Source organism: Chiloscyllium plagiosum, chromosome 19 (genome assembly GCF_004010195.1).
Source record: "Chiloscyllium plagiosum isolate BGI_BamShark_2017 chromosome 19, ASM401019v2, whole genome shotgun sequence".
Taxonomy (NCBI): domain Eukaryota; kingdom Metazoa; phylum Chordata; class Chondrichthyes; order Orectolobiformes; family Hemiscylliidae; genus Chiloscyllium; species Chiloscyllium plagiosum.
In genome coordinates this window covers 16,134,062-16,152,578 of record NC_057728.1, presented here as the reverse complement: position 1 = coordinate 16,152,578, position 18,517 = coordinate 16,134,062, and the positions used below count along the sequence as shown (strand labels likewise).

The window sequence follows — 18,517 nt, the reverse complement described above, 5'->3', positions numbered from 1 at the left end:
CCACTTTCAAGGAGCTATGAACCTGCACTCCAAGGTCTCTTTGTTCAGCAACACTCCTTAGGACCTTACCATTAAGTGTATAAGTCCTGCTATGATTTGCTTTCCAAAAATGCAGCATCTTGCACTTATCTGAACTAAACTGCATCTGCCACTTCTCAGCCCATTGTCCCATCTGGTCAAGATCCTGTTGTAATCTGAGGTAACCCTTTCTTCGCTGTCCACAACACCTCCAATTTTGGTGTCATCTGCAAACTTACTAACTGTACCTCTTATGCTCGAATCCAAATCATTTATAAATGACAAAAAATAGAGGACCCAGCACCGATCCTTGTGGCACTCAACTGGTCACAGGCCTCCAGTCTGAAAAACAACCCTCCACCACCACCCTCTGTCTTCTACCTTTGAGTCAGCTTTGTATCCAAATGGCTAGTCCTCCCTGTATTCCATGAGGTCTAATGTTGCTACTGACGAATGCCTTACTAAAGTCCATATAGATCACATCTACTGCTCTGCCCTCATCAATCATCTTTGTTACTTCTTCAAAAAACTAATCAAGTTTGTGAGACATGATTTTCCATGCACAAAGCCATGTTGATTATCCCTAATCAGTCCAACAACTTGTCCACCACTGAGGACAGGCTCACTGGTCTATAGATTAGATTAGATTACTTACAGTGTGGAAACAGGCCCTTCAGCCCAACAAGTCCACACCAACCCGCCGAAGTGCAACTCACCCAGACCCCTTACATTTACCCCTTCACCTAACACTACAGGCAATTTAGCATGGCACATTTTTTGGACTGTGGGAGGAAACCGGAGCACCTGGGGGAAACCCACGCAGACACGGGGAGAATGTGCAAACTCCACACACTCAGTCACCTGAGGTGGGAATTGAATCCGGGTCTCTGGCGCTATGAGGCAGTAGTGCTAACCATTGTGCCACCGTGCTGCCAGTTCCCTTCTTAAAGAGTGACACCACGTTTGCCAACCTCCAGTCTTCCGGCACCTAACCTGTGACTATCGATGATACAAATATCTCAGCAAGAGGCCCAGCAATCACTTCTCTAGCTTCCCACAGAGTTCTCGGGTACCTGATCAGGTCCTGGGGATTTATCCACCTTTACCCGTTTCAAGATATCCAGCACTTCCTCCTCTGTAATATGGACATTTTGCAAGATGTCACGATCTATGTCCCTATAGTCTATATCTTCCATATCCTTTTCCACAGTAAACGCTATGCAAAATACTCATTTAGCATCTCTCCATTTTCTGCGGCTCCACACAAAGGCCGCCTTGCTGATTTTTGAGGGGCCCTATTCTCTCCCTAGTTACCTTTTTGTCCTTAATATATTTGTAAAAACCCTTTGGATTCTCCTTAATTCTATTTGCCAAAGCTATCTCATGTCCCCTTTTTGCCGTCCTGATTTCCCTCTTAAGTATACTCCTACTTTCTTCATACTCTTCTAAGGATTCACTCGATCTATCCTGTCTATACCTGACATATGCTTCCTTCTATTCTTAACCAAACCCTCAATTTCTTTAGTCATCCAGCATTCCCTATACCTACCAGCCTTCCCTTTCACCCTAACAGGAATATACTTTTTTCTGGATTCTCATTATCTCATTTCTGAAGGCTTCCCATTTTCCAGCCGTCCCTTTACCTGTGAACATCTCCCTCCAATCAGCTTTCGTAATTTCTTGCCTAATACCGTCTCCAATTTAGAACATCTACTTTTAGATCTGGTCTATCCTTTTCCATCACTATTTTAAATCTAATAGAATTATGGTCGCTGGCCCCAAAGTGCTCCCCCACTGACAACTCAGTCACCTGCCCTGCCTTATTTCCCAAGAGTAGGTCATGTTTTGCACCTTCTCTAGTAGGTACATCTGCATACTGAATCAGAAAATTGTCTTGTACACATTTAAGAAATTCCTCTCCATCTAAACCCTTAACACTTTGGCAGTTCCAGTCTAGTTTGGAAAGTTAATATCCCCTACTATAACTACCCTATTATTCTTACAGATAGCTGAAATCTCCTTACAAGTTTGTTTCTCAATTTCCCTCTAACTATTGGGGGGTCTATAATACAATCCCAAGAATATGATCATCCCTTTCTTATTTCTCAGTTCTACCCAAATAACTTCCCTGGATGTATTTCCGGGAATATCCTCCCTCAACACAGCTGTAATACTGTCCCTTATCAAAAATGCCGCACCCCCTCCTTTTTTGCCCCCTTTCTATCCTTCCTGTAGCATTTGTACCCTGGAACATTAAGCTGCCAGTCCTGCCCATTCCAGAGCCATGTTTGTGTAATTACTATGATATCGCAGTCCCATGTTCCTAACCATGCCCTGAGTTCATCTGCCTTCCCTGTTAGGCCCTTGTATTGAAATAAATGCAGTTTAATTTATTAGTCCTGCCTTGCCCCTGCCTGCCCTGACTGTTTGACTCGCTTCTGTTCTCAACTGTACCAGTCTCAGATTGATCTCTTTCCTCACTATCTCCCTGGGTCCCACCCCCCCACCTTACTAGTTTAAATCCTCCCAAGCAGCTCTAGCAAATTTCCCTGACAGTATGTTAGTCCCCTTCCAATTTAGGTGCAATCCGTCCTTGTTGTACAGGTCACTTCTACCCCAAAAGAGATTCCAATGATCCAAAAATGTGAATCCTTCTCCCATACACCTGCTCCTCAGCCATGCATTCAACTGCTCTATTCTCCTATTCCTGCCCTCACTAGCTCTTAGCACTGGGAGTAATACAGATATTAAATCTCTGTAATCTCCCTTCAGAATTTCAACCTTTACCCTTCCTGTGTCGTTGGTTCCAATGTGGACAATGACCTCTTGCTGGCCTCTCTCTGAGACATCCTTGATCCTGGCACCAGGGAAGCAACTCACCATTCTGCTTTTTCGCTGCTGGCCATAGAAACGTCTCTCTGTACTTTGGACTACAGAATCCCCAACACAGGTGGTCTCTTGGAAGCCAACGTACCCATCGTTGCATTAGAGCCAGTGTCAATACCAGAAACTTGGCTGTTTGTGCTACGTTTCCCTGAGAATCCATCACCCCCTACATTTTCCAAACCAGCATACCTGTTTGAAATAGGTATATCCACAAAAGACTCCTGCATTAGGTGCTTAACTCTCTTTACCTTTCCTGGAGTTAACCCATCTATATGACTGTATCTGAGACTTTTCCTCCTTCCTATAATTGCCATCCATCACATACTGTTGCTGTTGCAAATTCCTCATTGCTTCTAACTGTCTCTCCAACCGATCAATTCGATCTGATAAGATTCGCATCCAACAGCATTTATGGCAGGTATAGTCCGCAGTAACCCTTAAACTCTCTTTAAACTCCTACATCTGACAAGAAGTACATAAGACTGTACTAAAGGCTATTTTTACTCCTTCACAATCTACAGACCCAGAAAATAACATCGTCTTATTCCTCCACAAAACACGATCCCAGGTTCAATTAATAGTTATGGCTTATATTTTAAGTTTAATCAAGAGACATATCTCCAAAAAGATATAATTAAGAAAGAATCCAATCTACCCACAACTGCAGCATTTCTATTGGATACATTTAAAACAACAATTAACTTATCTGATTCTGTGATGTGAACTTCGCCCAACAGGTTCCTCCAAGATTAGTTGTCAATTACACTGTTTGTTAATTTTCCCAGATGCACTCCAATGTCCAGCGATACATGAATTCAAAACAGCAAAGGCAGTAACTGTGCAGGTTCTCTCTGTCTCTCTCTCTCCTGCATTGTCCTCACCATGTGCTTCCTTTGTCTGTTCTTCTCCCTTTTAAAATTGCTGTTGTTTTGACTTTTTTTTCCAAAGTTACAAAACAATGCAATAGAGTATAAAACAGTATTTGCTGCTCCTGGAATTCAAGGAAATCACCTCCAGCACCTAAAATACCTCAAAAAAGAAGCAGCTGTTATAGCCAGAAATTTTTCCTGTCCTCCATCTTGGATTACCCAGAACCTTCCCATCAAGTCTCCTGTGTCATTCAATAAGGTCATGGCTGATTTAATAATGCTCAACTCCACTTTGCTACCACATCCTCATCACCCATGATACCCTCACTGATTTAAAAATCTGTCTATCTCAGCCTTAGCTGCAACAGTCATCTGCAGTGAATAATTTCACAAATTCCCTACCCTTTAAGAGAAAAAACTAAATCCTACTCATCTCTGGTACTAGACTTCCTACTATTTTACTAGAGAACCCGTAAGCTATGGGTGCCATTTTCAGTCTCAACTTGCTGTGGAGTGCTATTATTTATTTCTTCCTGTGTGTTGGAAGGTGCTGACCACAGCTTGCAGTCTAGCTTCACAAAGAGGCCTAAAACAGAAGTTATGCCCCAATTTACATTTGCAATTGGCCCAATGCCAGTTTTGTTTATGGATGAGCCGTAACCAATATGGAGGTGGCACTTCCATCAGTGGGTGAATGTGATTGAACACTTTATAGGCTGGGGATGTTTTCCCTGGAGCGTCAGACGCGGAGGGGTGACCTTATAGAAGTTTATAAAGTCATGAGGGGCCTGGATAGGATAAATAGACATGTCTTTTCCCTCCGGTGGGGAGTACAGAACTAGAGGGCATTGGTTTAGGGTGAGAGGGGAAAAATTTGAAAAGGACCTATGGGGCAACTTTTTCAGGTGCTGCGTGTATGGAATGAGCTGCCAGATGAAGTGGTGGAGGCTGGTACAATTAACACATTTAAAAGGCATCTGGATGAGTTTATGAATAGGAAGGGTTTAGAGGGATATGGGCCAAGCGCTGACAAAATGGGACTAGATTAGATTAGGATATCTGGTCAGCATGGATGGGTTGGACTGAAGAGTCTGTTTCGGTGCAGTACATTTCTATGACACTAAGTATAAAATAGCTGCAGCGTGGTCTAATTTCCCAGCCAATCCGTCCAAAATGAAATTTCCCACTGTACTTTCTGTTCTGTAGCAGTAAATTACTGGAGACATCATTGATTCTAACAGCCAGCAGCAAGGCATCTTCTGAGGCCATTTCTTCTCATTCGCTATCGTTGATATCAACTGGGTACAACTGGTGCAGCCTTTTAATAATGCACAAGGCTTTACGGTTTGGATGGAAATTTAGGTAACTTTCAAAATGAAAACAGAATTCCTGGAGCAAAACTCATGCTTGTCACTGATAACACAACTGTTCTGATCCCAGTCTACGTAATTACAGGACAAGTCAGATCCCAGACTGAAACCTGACTTGACAGATCACATTTAATTCATTTCTCTCACTGAAACATAAAGCAAAATCTGCAGCATTGTGTGTTTTAAAAAAAGAAACAGAAGTTTATTAACTAAAACAAACCCAGTCATCTAGTTACGACACAAATTCAAAGATTTTAAAACTCACAGTAAATCTATAATTCCATCAAAACATAAACACACTCTTTTATAAATTTTAAAAAGGAATAAAACAACGTTTTTTTTATCATACTCAATCATACCCCTGGTACAGCACTCAAAATGCCACTGATACAACACTCTCATCCTGGAGTTCCTGCAACACCACAGTAGATTTAACTTGTTTGTGATTTCAGCTTGAAAACTTCTTTCTGGAGCTATGGTATACCTGCTGAAATGTACTCCACTTTAAGTTACCTCTAAAGGCTTTTTTCTCCCCAACACCTGTTTCTATGTTCCAATGACAGCAGCTACATGAATATGATGGATAGGAAGAGCTCTGAAGCTCTGGCATAGCCATATGCCAATGGGTCTGTAATCTAAACACCCAGGTTAATGCTATGTGGATATGGCGTCACATTTCACTCTTGTAACTGATGGAATTTCAATTGGAAATTTTATTTATTAAATTGAGAGCTCGACTCTGTACTCGTGACTGTGAAATTACCATGGATGGTTGAAAAAAAAATCCATCTGCTTCACTAATGTCCATTAGGGAAGGAAATCAACCATCCTTACCCAGTCGAAAACAAAAACAGAAATTGCTTGAAAAGCCCAGCAGGTCTGGCAGCATCTGTGGAAAGAAATCAGAGTTAACATTTTAAATCCGGTGACCCTTCCTCAGAACGAAAAGAAGTCTGTTTATATGCAGAAGATAAGGTGGGGCGAGGGTTTAAGGAGTAATTGATAGGTGTGGATAGAGCTCAAAGCGAGAGAAGAAAAGTTGGACAAAGGAGTGGACAACGATATGGCTGGGAGGGTGAACAGCTATTGATGACTTTTAGTGGGTGACAATGGGTTGTGTGTATTGGCAGACTGTGGTAACAAGGCCTGCTATGTTTGGGTTGGGGTAAGGACATGGGAGAGTTCAAGCCCAAAACAAGCCTGGGACACAGATGTTGGCAAAGGAAAAGGACAGCATGTTGAGGTGGCAGGCAACAGGAAGCTCAGGGTCTTTTTTGTAAACAGAATGTAGATGTTTTTCAAAGCAGTCACCCATTCTACCCTATGTTTCTTCAAGGCAGAAGAGACCACACTGTGAGCAGTGAAAGCAGTAGCCAAGGTTGTGTGAAGTGCAGGTAAAGTGCTGCTTCATCTGGTACATATGTTTGGGCCCTTGGATACTGAGGAGGGAGGAGGTAATTGGACAGGTGTTACACCTTCCGTGGTTGCAGGGGAAGGTGCCGTGGGGCTGTTAAAGGGAGTGAAGGAAGAGTGGACCAGGATGTCCCAGAGGGAGCATTTCGTGGGGAAGGCTGACAAGGGATAGGAAGGGAAAATATGTCTAGTGGTCTCACTGGAGATAGCGGAAATGGCAGCTGATGATCGTTTGAATGTGGATGCTGGTGGGATGGTAGGTAAGGACAAGGGGCCGTTGCAAGAGGGAAGAGAGCAGGTGAGGGCTGAAGTGCAGGAGATGGGCCAGACCTGGTCGAGGGCCTTGTCAACAAAGGTGCTGGGGAACCCTCGGTTGAGGAAGAAGATAGACATTTAGGAGGTTCCCTCGTTGAAGTTGGCATGATTAGTACAGATGCAACAGAGATGGAGGGACTGGGAGAATGGAACAGATTTTTTAAAGGAAGCAAGGTGTGAGGATGTGTTGTCAAGGTAACTGTGGGAATCGATGGGTTTGTAGCGGATACTGGTGGCCAGCCTATACCCAGAAATGGAAACAGAGATGTCAAGGAAGGAAAGAGGGGAGTCCAAGATAGACCAGGTGAAAGTGAAGGCAGAGTGGAAACTGGAAGCAAAATGATGAACTCTTCTAATTCCGGATGAGAGAGGGAAGCAGCACCAACGATATCCTCAATATATCAGAGAAAGAGTATGGGGTGGAGGCCAGAATATTACTGGAACAAGGAACTTCCATCTAGCCCACAGAGAGACAGGTATAACTGGGGCCCATGCAGGTACCCATGGCCGTCCCTCTGACCTGAAGAAAATGAGAGGAGTTAAAAGAGAAGTTATTGAAGGTGAGGATGAGCTCAGCCAAGCAGAGAAGGGAGGTGGTGGGTAGGGATGGTTCAGGCCTTTGTTCCAGAAAGAAGTGGAGAGCCCTGAGACCATCCTGGTGGGGAATGGATGTGTAAAGGGATTGCCATGGGAGAAAAAAAAAATCAGTCAAGGTAGGAAGAGATGAATTCTGAGGAGCAGAAGCAGGCAGAAACAATGGGTCTAACTGGGCAGTCCTGTTTGTGGATTTTGGGAAGAAGATAGAAGCAAGCTGTGCAGGGCTGGGGGACTATCAGCTTAGAACTAGTGGGGACCATCAGCAGATGAAATGAGGTTGGTGGCTATAGTTGATACAATGGCCTGATGTTCCATCATGAAGTCATGGTCCAGGGGGAGATAAGAGAAGGTATCTGAGAGTTGGTGCTCAATCTCTACATTATCGAGGTCAGTATGCCAGACAACAGTACCACCCTTGCCAGGAGGCTTAATTATAAAGTCAGGGTTAGATCTGAGACCATGGAGTGCAGTCAGTTCCTGAGGGGATAGTTTGGAACAACAGAGGGTGACAGAAATTGAGGTGTTGACAGTTTTCAATGAGTGCGGATAAAAAGTCAGAGAGGGGGATCCAGGTGGAGGGAGAGTGTTGGAGATGGATGAAGGGGTCTGTTGGATGGGGAGAGGACTCCTGTCCAAAAAATTGGGCACAGAGGCAAAGGCAACGGCAAAAGAGTTCAACATCATGTCGTGCCCAAAGTTCATTAAGGTGGAGATGCAGAAGGATAAAACAGAGACCTTTGCTGAGCACAGAACGTTCAGCATCCGAGACCAAAAGGTTGGGGGGACAGTAAATACTTGAGATGGGGTCGGGCGAAGAGATAGAGTCAGAGGGAAGGGGAGGGAGGTTCCAGAAGGCCATGGATGTCTTTGAGTTGTTGCATTTTGTGTGTCTTGATGCCTGGAAGGAAAAGAAAGTTTCTTGTTAGCATGGCGAATGAGCCAGTATGACCCAGTCTAACCTCCATCGGATTCCAGACACACAGCAATGTAGCTGACTCCTACCTGCCTTTTGAAATGACCAAGAAGCACTCAGTTTAAGAACAATTAAGGATGGGTAACAATTGCTGGCCTTGCAGTGGACAAAGAAAAGAAGAGTGGGGCCATTCAGCCCATCTAACCCACTCCACATTCAACATTACCTTTATGCCATTTCCTGTTCTCTCCCGGTAGCCTTGACACCTTAAGCCTCTAGAAATCTATTTCTTTCTTAAAAGCATTCAGTAAATTGATCTCCAGAGCACTGTGTGGAGGACAATTCCACATGTTCACCACTTTCAGAGTGAAAAAATTTCTCCTTCGTCTGAAGTGCCGTGCAGCATTGTCAACAGGGATTCATTCACACATGCCCAATTAAAGATGTGCAGGTCAGGCGAATTGGCCATGCTAAACTGCCCATAGTGTTAGGTGCATTAGTCAGGCGTAAACATAGGCTAGGGGACTGGATGTGGGAGGGTTACTCTTCGGAGGGTCGGTATGGACTTGTTGGGCTGAAGGGCCTGTTTCCATACTGTAGGGAATCTAACCTAATCTAATCTAAAGCATATAAAAGCACCCTTCCTTTTCATTGCCAATTTTATAAATGTACACCTGGAAATTATGTATTAAATTAAATTCAGTTCTTCAATTTGAATTGAGCAAAAAGAATAATTGTTACTGTTTTGAAAAGACATATTTCATGATTGTAACTAAACAGGATAAGTCACAAAGCAGTAACTTGGGAGATTGTTTCTACATGCTGGAGATAATAGTTTTACAACAAACACCAAAAAGAAGCAATATACTAGACATTAATAATTATATTTGTGTTTATAATCTATCATGGTTAGTTCCTATAATTAGATTCAATTGGTTCTTAATTCATGAATGTCTTCAATGCAGAAGAAGGCTGTTGGGCCCATCAAAACCATTCTACCCCCTTGAAGTGCATCCACCCAGATACAGATAATCTACTTTTTCTCTGTAACCCTGCATTTCCCATGGCTAATCCACATAACCTGCACATCTTGGAGTTGGAGGAAACCAGAACACCCAGAGGAAATGCACACAGATTAGGGGAGTTTTTGGAAATAAAGCATAGCGATGTACAGCACATAAACAGACCCTTCAGTCCAACTCGTCCATGCTGACCAGCCTTAACCTAATCTAGTCCCATTTGCCAGCACTTGGCCCATATCCTTCTAAACCCTTCCTATTCATATACCCATCCAGATGCCTTTTAAATGCTGCAATTGTACCAGCCTTCACCACTTCCTCTGGCAGCTCATTCCATACACACACCACCTTCTGTGTGAAAAAGTTGCCCCGTAGTTCCCTTTTATATTTTACCCCTCTCACCCTAAACCTATGCCTTCTAGTTGTGGACTCCCCCACCCCAGGGAAAACATTTTGTCTATTTATTCTATTTATTCCATCCATGCCCCTCATGATTTTATAAACCTCTATAAGGTCACCCCTCAGCCTGAAATAATTCGGGGAAAATAGCCCCAGCCTATTCAGTCTCTCTCTATAGCTCAAATCCTCTAACCCTGGCAACGTACTTGTGAACCTTTTCTGAACCCTTTCAAGTTTCACAACATCCTTCAAATAGGAAGGAGACCAGAATTGCACAAAATATTCCAAAAGTGACCTAACCACTATCCTAAAGAGCCGCGACATGATTTCCCAACTCCTATACTCAGTACTTTGACCAATAAAGGAAACCATACCAAATGCCACCTCCACTATCCTATCTACCTGCGACTCTACTTTCAGGGGACTCTGAACCTGCACACCAAGATCTCTGTGTTCAGCAACACACCCTAGGACCTAACCATGAAGTATAGGTCCTGGTAAGATTTGCTTTTCCAAAATGCAGTACCTCACATTTATCTAAATTAAACTTCATCTGCCACTCCTCAGCCCATTGCCCATCTGATCAAGATCCCGTTGCACTCTGAGGTAACCTTCTTTGCTGTCCACTACACCTCCAATTTTGGTGTCATCTGCAGACTTACTAACTATCCTTGTGGGACCGATCCTTGTGGCACACCACTGGTCACAGGCCTCCAGTCTGAAAAACAACCCACCACCATGACCCTCTGAGTTCTATCCTTTGAGCCAGTTCTGTATCCAAATGGCTAGTTCTCCCTGTATTCCATGAGACCTAACCTTACTAACCAGTCTCCCATGGGGTATCTTCACTATTCTACCTAAATCGCTGGTGGTTTTGGTCATTGAAATCTGTTTAAAGTTGTAATGTAGGCAAATTTCCAGTAGTCATTGGGTGAAACTATTTTCTTAGAGGCTGTGAAATTCCATAACATATCCGGCACCTTCATCATCGGTCAAGCTAATCTGAGCTCACTCGTGCTCTCTCTTCTATATTCCTATTAGGAGATTTATGTATGTAAATTTTCTAGAAGCAAAATGTAGCAATTGTAACAAGGTCAGCCAGGTGAGCCTCATAGAATATGACTTCCCTGATTGGACCAGGTTAACAGTCCCAACTAGGGAGCCACAGATATAGAAAAGAGTGACAGAGGCTCTGCTCACTCTGAGATGGCTCTGAGGAAGCCCGACCAGTATCTAGTACTGTCCATGTGTAAATAAAGGTCGACTTGGTGACTGGATACCCTAGTCTCTGTGGAGTTGTTTCAGTAGACTATTAAAAACCTAGTCCAATACCTGAGTAACAGTTCAAGTGAACCCCAACTTACTCCCCACCAACCACATTGGCCCATCTATGCCTTTCCACATCCTTACAATCCATTCCAACTCTGACTTGACCCACCCTCCACCTCATCCGGACCTGACATCCCCTCCCGCTCTGCTGAAGATTCATACAAATATAAGTGTTTTTAATTCTACTGTTGTTTCCTTGCAAACTGGTTCTAGCTAGTGCTCTTCAATACCTTTGAAGAGGGAGATGGCACGGGGCAGGGTGACACTAGGCACACGGATGCACAAGATGTCCGCTGAGCCATAAGATGGTCACTTGACACAAAAGATGGCTGCTGGACCACAATTATGGAGAGAGAGACAACAGAGCAAATACGAAATGCCAGCACAATGCAACCTAGTTGATTAGTTTAAGGCAGGTGGGGTACAGAATACACATGATTAAAGTATAGTGCCTGCCGAAGTGTCTGGGTCCAGCCAACGCCTTTGATAGAAATGCTAACAGTTTGATATGGACTCAATAGAAAATGCTAATAGGGCTGTCCTTCTCAGGACGAGCAATTAGCACCCATTACAACAGCGGACATTGAAACTGACAATGATAAATTAATATTGGATAGATTTACTACCTCACATACGTAGAATGTAATCTCAAATCCAGCGGTTATCAACTGACAATGACCATACTGAAATTAACAAAGGCTGCACTGGAACTGACAATGAATGTATCAAAGCTATCAATGATTCTTCAATGTTTACAATAAACAAACTATGCTACAGAGACAATAACCTCATCACTGACCTATTACATTACAAAATGTATCAAAGTATCTTGACATGTGCTCCGGGTTAAGAGAAGACATGCAGCTCACCACTGTGCTGTTGGTGTCCTTCTCTCCCTGGAACTCCGGTATTTCCTTGTACAATAAACTCTGTCGTTGAACCCCAACTCTAACTCCAAGGCTGGTGATTTTCCCCACAACACCTTCATAGCGAGAAATTTGGAGAATCCAATAAATAAAGTTTAAAGAACAATATCATGAATACAAAAATTATTGTTCGGAATTATTGCACAATGACAGGAATATTTTAAAGAGTGTGAATTTTGACAAGTTGTTTTATGGTTTCCATCAATCACTTGTCTTGTGATTTTACGGAATGACAGCAGCAGCCACAAATTGAGGAATGTTACCTATCAGTTTTCTTCTCAAACTCCTATCAAATGTATTCTCTTCCTTCGTAAATGGATCAACCATAGACTGCTTAGTTCTGTGAAGAGTTTTTCAACTGAGGATAACTAAGCACTGATGAAAAGAAATCACTAAACACAAATTATGACATATGGCAAGTACTGTCATCTCTGGAATTATTGCTCTCAGAAAGGTTTACCTTTGTACATCAACACAGCTACATCAGTGATATCTCAGTACCAGACTGTACTCCACATCAACATTCTGGGTGTTGCAATCCAGCTACAACCCCTGTAGTGTAACTGAATGAATTTATCTATGACTACTGCAAATATTAACATCATAGAAACTGTGCTTGTCACACTAAAGTTGCAAGATGTTTTGCATTTTTGGAGTTTTATTTATGAAGTTTAATTTGAAAATTTATTTGGCTAATCATTTGAAGGACTGCAACACTAAGTAATACCATTTCCCTTCATCCTGAAAATTGCTAGCACTGAATTCATTGTCAATTGTGATTTTTTTTGTGGTGTGTTTGTATTAATGAAGACAATTTAATCAATTGTCTACATTCCATGGGCTAAATTGGAATATTCTGGAATTGTGAAGCTGAAACTTGGTATTGGTTCTTTCTATGCCAGAGTCATACACTGTACTAAATACAATGCTGTCTTGTTTAAAATGCTGCTGTTGCCCTTTGATCTTCTAATACCTAACATCCAGAATTAAACGTTCAATGAAAGAAAGGATTTTTAGCCTTTAGTAATGCTCCAATCAAGATAATAGCCACCATTGTACCTTCAGGCTTTAGAACTGTTGACTTATTCAGTGTAATACCACTGCCCAACCTGCTTTACTGTACCTGATCTGAGAACATATGGTGTGTGTCAGTTTCATTGCTTGATATCTGTTAATCGATAGGATTCAAATTGAGCTCTGTGTTGATATGATCTTATTTTTCATGACTTTTGAACAAAAATGACACCTTTGCTATGAGAATTTGTTTCTCCAAATTTCTCACAATAAGCATTCAGTTTTATACTTTGTTAGAAATGTAAGCCTTTCAGAATTTACTTACATTGATTAAAGAAGCTTCACTTTACTGCAAGTGCAAGCCTGTTAAACATTTATTTCTCATCATGTATCCCTGAGAAAGGAAGGCAATAGCAAACCACGACTGAGGAAAACTGGCAAAAGTTCAGCTCTGGGTTCTGCAGCAGCAGACAATGAGCCAAGGATCCAGCTTCAGGCAGAGTGCACTTGACAAGACATGACTAATTTATGTTATGAGAAACATTTGTTTTAAATTTGGCAATCATACAAAAAAAATGAACTTACACATTTCGTCAGATATTGAAGCTGTCGTTCTAGCAAAACAAGTTAGGCCGATTTATGTGATCCTTGGTTGCAAATAAAAATGTAGATCCAGAATGTCAATCTAGGATTGTCACGTTAGTGGTAACAGTTGGTGATAATCAAATACTCATCAGAGATCGATTAACTCTGTGGGGTTAGTTTGCTTAAAACAGCAAAAATTGGAACACGATCTTTTACAGTAACCAATTAATTTGGGTGTGCAGCTTGCAGACTCACAGCAGGTTTAACTAACTGGCTGAGTTCCAACAGTGCATGCACACAGCACATTGAATCCAACAGAGAACTGTAAACTCTCTCTTAAAGGCAAGCTGCGCATGCAACACTGATAACTGCTGGATTTGAGATTGCATTCTATTTATGTGAGGTAGTAAATCCATCCAATATTAATTTATCACTCCAAAGTATCTCTGGTTACTTCATCACATTGCTGAACAAACTTCTAGTCCTTAGTTTAAAATCATTTATCTTTAAAATTAGAACTAATACTGTTTACTGAAATGAGCTTTTAAAAGTTTATTATTTATGACAGTAATACATTCCATTAGCTTATAATTAGGCTATATTATATAGTTTGATTAATATAATGTATAGCTGAGGTTAGAAATATATAAGGGGCTAAACTGGATAAACCTCAAAAATTTGAAAGCATGTTGTACAATTAACCCATGTTTGATAATTGATATGCAGACAGCATACCATATGTGCGCTACCTGATCACTTATAGTGATTTCTTCATGAAGGTAGCACCAAACATGCTCTTCAATGGCTGCACTTTATCAGTGGTGTGTTGAAAACCATAGCTTCCTAGAACCATTGAAAGTTGAACAGATTCCATTGGTTAGAGGGGAAATGCATTGGTGTTGTTGTGGGAGCTGGACTTTTGGCACAAAGTGGGAAACTGAAGAATTACACAACATGGGAAAGAGTGGGTTTCAAGGTTTTCAGGGGTAGCACTGGAAAGGGTCATGTAAAGAAGTCTTTTATCAACAGGAGGCTCCCCAGTCACAGAGTCCAAAGGTAATGGAATAAAATAACCATGGAGATCCATTCCAGTCATAAAACACCAAGATCCTGGAAACAGTACTGGAGGTATTTCAATAATGTCAATGAGAAATTAAGGGAAGTGACCACATCTTCAAATAACAAAGTGTACTAACTGCACTCAAACACAGCTCAATACCCTATATTCCCAACATAATCTATGAGTGAGTACACTTACATAACATCTATTGTACTTACTTTTTTATTTAGTCATGGGATGTGGGTGTGGTTGGCTGGACCAAGATTTGTTGCCTATCCCCATTTGCCTTTGAGAAAGCAGTGACGAGCTGTCTTCTTGAATAATTGCCATCCCATGGGTTAGAGCTACTGCAAACCTGACACCCACATTGCACTACTTGGATAAAAATGTCAACTATTCATTCAGAAAACTCATCATCCAACAGGTACACCATTCACATTGGAGCAACTTCCAACCAAAGATGACGGTCAACCACAGGAATAAGCAGTAAGCCTTTCAGACACACAAATAAGATGGTTGATCTGGTTGCAGTGTCAACTGCACCTTCCTGCCTGCCCGCAGTGCCCCCCCCCCCCCCCCCCCAACTTCTCCATAGCCCTCGACTCCCATGTTGATCAAAAATACATCTATTCAGCTTTGAATGTATTCAATGACCCAGCTCCCACTGGTCTCTGGGGCAGAGAATACCAAAGACTAATGACCTTTTGAGATGTGAGGGTGCTGGTGTTGGACTGGGGTGGACAAAGTTTAAAAATCTTCCAACACCAGGTTACATCTAATAGGTTAATTTGGAACTACAAGTATTCAGAGCTAACGAGCAGCGCTCCGAAAGCTTGTACTTCCAAATAAACCTGGTGGACGATAACCTGATCTTGTGTGATTTTTAACTTTGACTTTCTGAGGGAAAGACAATTCTCCTCATCAGAATCTGATGGTCAAGCCAATAGAAATGTTGGAGCAGATCACTGGCATGTATCACACAACATGCAAATTAGTTTGAGGGAAAAAGGTTATCCAAATGGAATCAATTTCGAGGACAATTTGCACCAAAATTGCTGATTACAGCCAAGCAGAAATTCTACTCCATAATTAAAGCTAAGTAAGTGCAGTCAAATATAGAAAATCTCAATTTATGAATTTGCATATTTGCAAGACAGAGTCAGCAAACTGGATGTGCTTGTCTACCTGGGCACGTGGCTGAGTAAATCTCCTCCTCTATGTTAAAAAAGCAAATTGGTATTCTTTATGTCGGTCTAGTAAAGATATAACCTTTAAATTTGGGTTCTTTTTACTTTAGTATCTAAAATAATTATAAGTCACTTACACAGTTAGACACGGCAGACACTTAAAGGGGAAGTTCAGAATGTAAGAAGATGACCAGTCATATAGATTGAAGTATTAAAATGGTGGGGGAAGTATAAGACTGCCTATTTTTTACAAAAAGTGAGTTTCCTGAAAGATATTAATCCTTTGGAGCTTTTATGTACAGAACAAAATAAGCAAATAACTAGAGAGGGCAGATGAGAGGAAGATAAAGATAAAACTATGCATGATTTTATGGGTCCAAACTAACTTTAGTTTACTTTTGAATTTGGTTTGGAAATAAATGTGCAAGTACTTCAGATTTACTCCATATACAGTGTTTAGGTTTTTTTTAATGCTGTTTGTGGGTATGATAAAATTTGGATGTCAGCTTTGTTAATATTCACACATGGAAAACTTTTCCAGTTGTAACATGTTATCTTGGGCCCATGCTCCGAAATGTAAAGTTGAGTTTCAGGATGTGTATGTGACAAGTTAAAAATTTTTTTTAAAAAAAACTTCTGTATCAGACTTCAGAGCACTCATACAAAACTGGATTGGTCTCTTAAGAGCAATCTTTCAGAGTTTTTTCATTGCTCCACTCCCATTATTGTGCTTAATAGTTGGCAGTTCTGATCTTTGCAGAATTGGACAGGATATAGGCATTTAAAGTACTGAGAGGCACAAGTAATGGGATTGTTGGTTAACTGTCATTGCACGGTTAGAAGATGTGACTATGAAATGGGTAATCCTTCAGTAAAAGTAAGAATGGAAGGAGCTTTTTGCACATAATAGTAATCATGTACCTTTTAAAGGCCATTACTGAGAAGATTTTAAAATGGTTCACTTTCTATGGGAGGTCTCAAATTTAAAAGATGTTCTAATGTAGTCATGATTTGGAGATGCCAGTGTTGGACTGGGGTGTACAAAGTTAAAAATCACACAACACCAGATTATACTCCAACAGGTTTAATTAGAAGCACACTAGCTTTCGGAGGGCCACAATCCCTGATGAAAGAGCGGCGCTCCGAAAGCTAGTGTGCTTCCAATTAAACCTGTTGGACTATAACCTGGTGTTGTGTGATTTTTAACTTTCTAATGTAGTGTGTTGGTGGGTTTGTGGGCTACCATGATACCAAGGGGTCTGAGTAGTCAGGCAGATATTTCCGATATAACATTTCGGAAACAGCACTAAAACAGCAGCTAATGAACTTGAAAGATCCTACACAGACAAAAAGCAAAACTAATGTCATTTACAAAATACCATGCAAGAACTGTAGCAAACACTACATTGGACAAACAGGCAGAAAACTAGCCACCAGGATACATAAACACTAACTAGCCACAAAATGACATGACCCTCTCTCACTAGTATCCTTACATACAGATAAGGAAGGACACCACTTCGACTGGGACAACACATCCATCACAGGATAAGCCAAACAGAGACATGCACGAGCATTCCTAGAAGCATGGCATTCCAATCAGAACTGTATCAACGAACACATCGAGTTAGACCCCATTTACCACCCCTGAGAAAAATAACAGGAAATGACATCACCACAGGAATTAACATCACCAACCCAAAGAAATCAAAACATATAAATTTGTTTTATGAAGCAATGTACAGGAATCATGTACGTTGCTTCACCTGAGGTTCACTGAAAATGTTACTTAGTAGGGTGACAAAACGTCTAGCAATGAACCTCCCAGCTCAGCGAGCAAACCTACATCCAGAACCTCAACCTGAGCTACAAATCTTTTCAAAACTCACAACTTATGTTTATATGACCGGCTTGAAAGGATATTGGAGCGGGAGGGAGAGGATCCAGTTGTTGTGATCCACGTTGGGACTAACAACATAGGCAAAGCTAGGGTGGAGGACCTGTTTGGGGATTATCGAGCACTAGGAAGGAAATTGAAATACAGGTCCTCCAGGGTCATAATCTCCGGATTACTGCCCGAGCCACGTGCCAATTGGCATAGGGATAAGAAAATTAGGGAAGTAAACACGTGGCTAAGGGATTGGTGTGGGAAAGAGGGATTCCACTTCATGGGGCATTGACATCAGTTTTGGAACCTGGAGGATCTGTACCGTTGGGACGGTCTCCACCTGAACCGATCAGGTACTAATGTTCTAGCGAAGAGGATAAATAGGGTGGTCAGTAGGACTTTAAACTTCTGAGTTGGGGGGAAGGGAAAGAGAAAGTGACAGGGAGTATGGAGTCAAATGGAAAGATAAGCAGCAGGATAGCATATGTGCAGGCAGATTTAAACTTGAGACAGACTGGGAATGCAGCAAAAAGGAAGGATAACTTAGGACATCTTATGACTTCCAATATCTCAAATGATAAGAAAGTTAGCATTAAGGCACTTTACCTGAATGCTCGTAGCATTCAAAACAAAGCCGATGAACTAATGGCACAGATAATAGTGAATGATTATGATGTAGTAGGCATCACAGAGACTTGGTTACAGGGGGGCCAGGACTGGCAGTTAAAC

General features: G+C 41.6%; 1 protein-coding gene across 3 annotated transcripts in view; it reads left to right on the top strand.

Moving 5' to 3' along the window:
• ptprz1a (protein tyrosine phosphatase receptor type Z1a) overlaps window positions 1-18,517 on the top strand; it is a 264,158-nt gene that overhangs the window by 99,242 nt on the left and 146,399 nt on the right. The window lies entirely within an intron of this gene.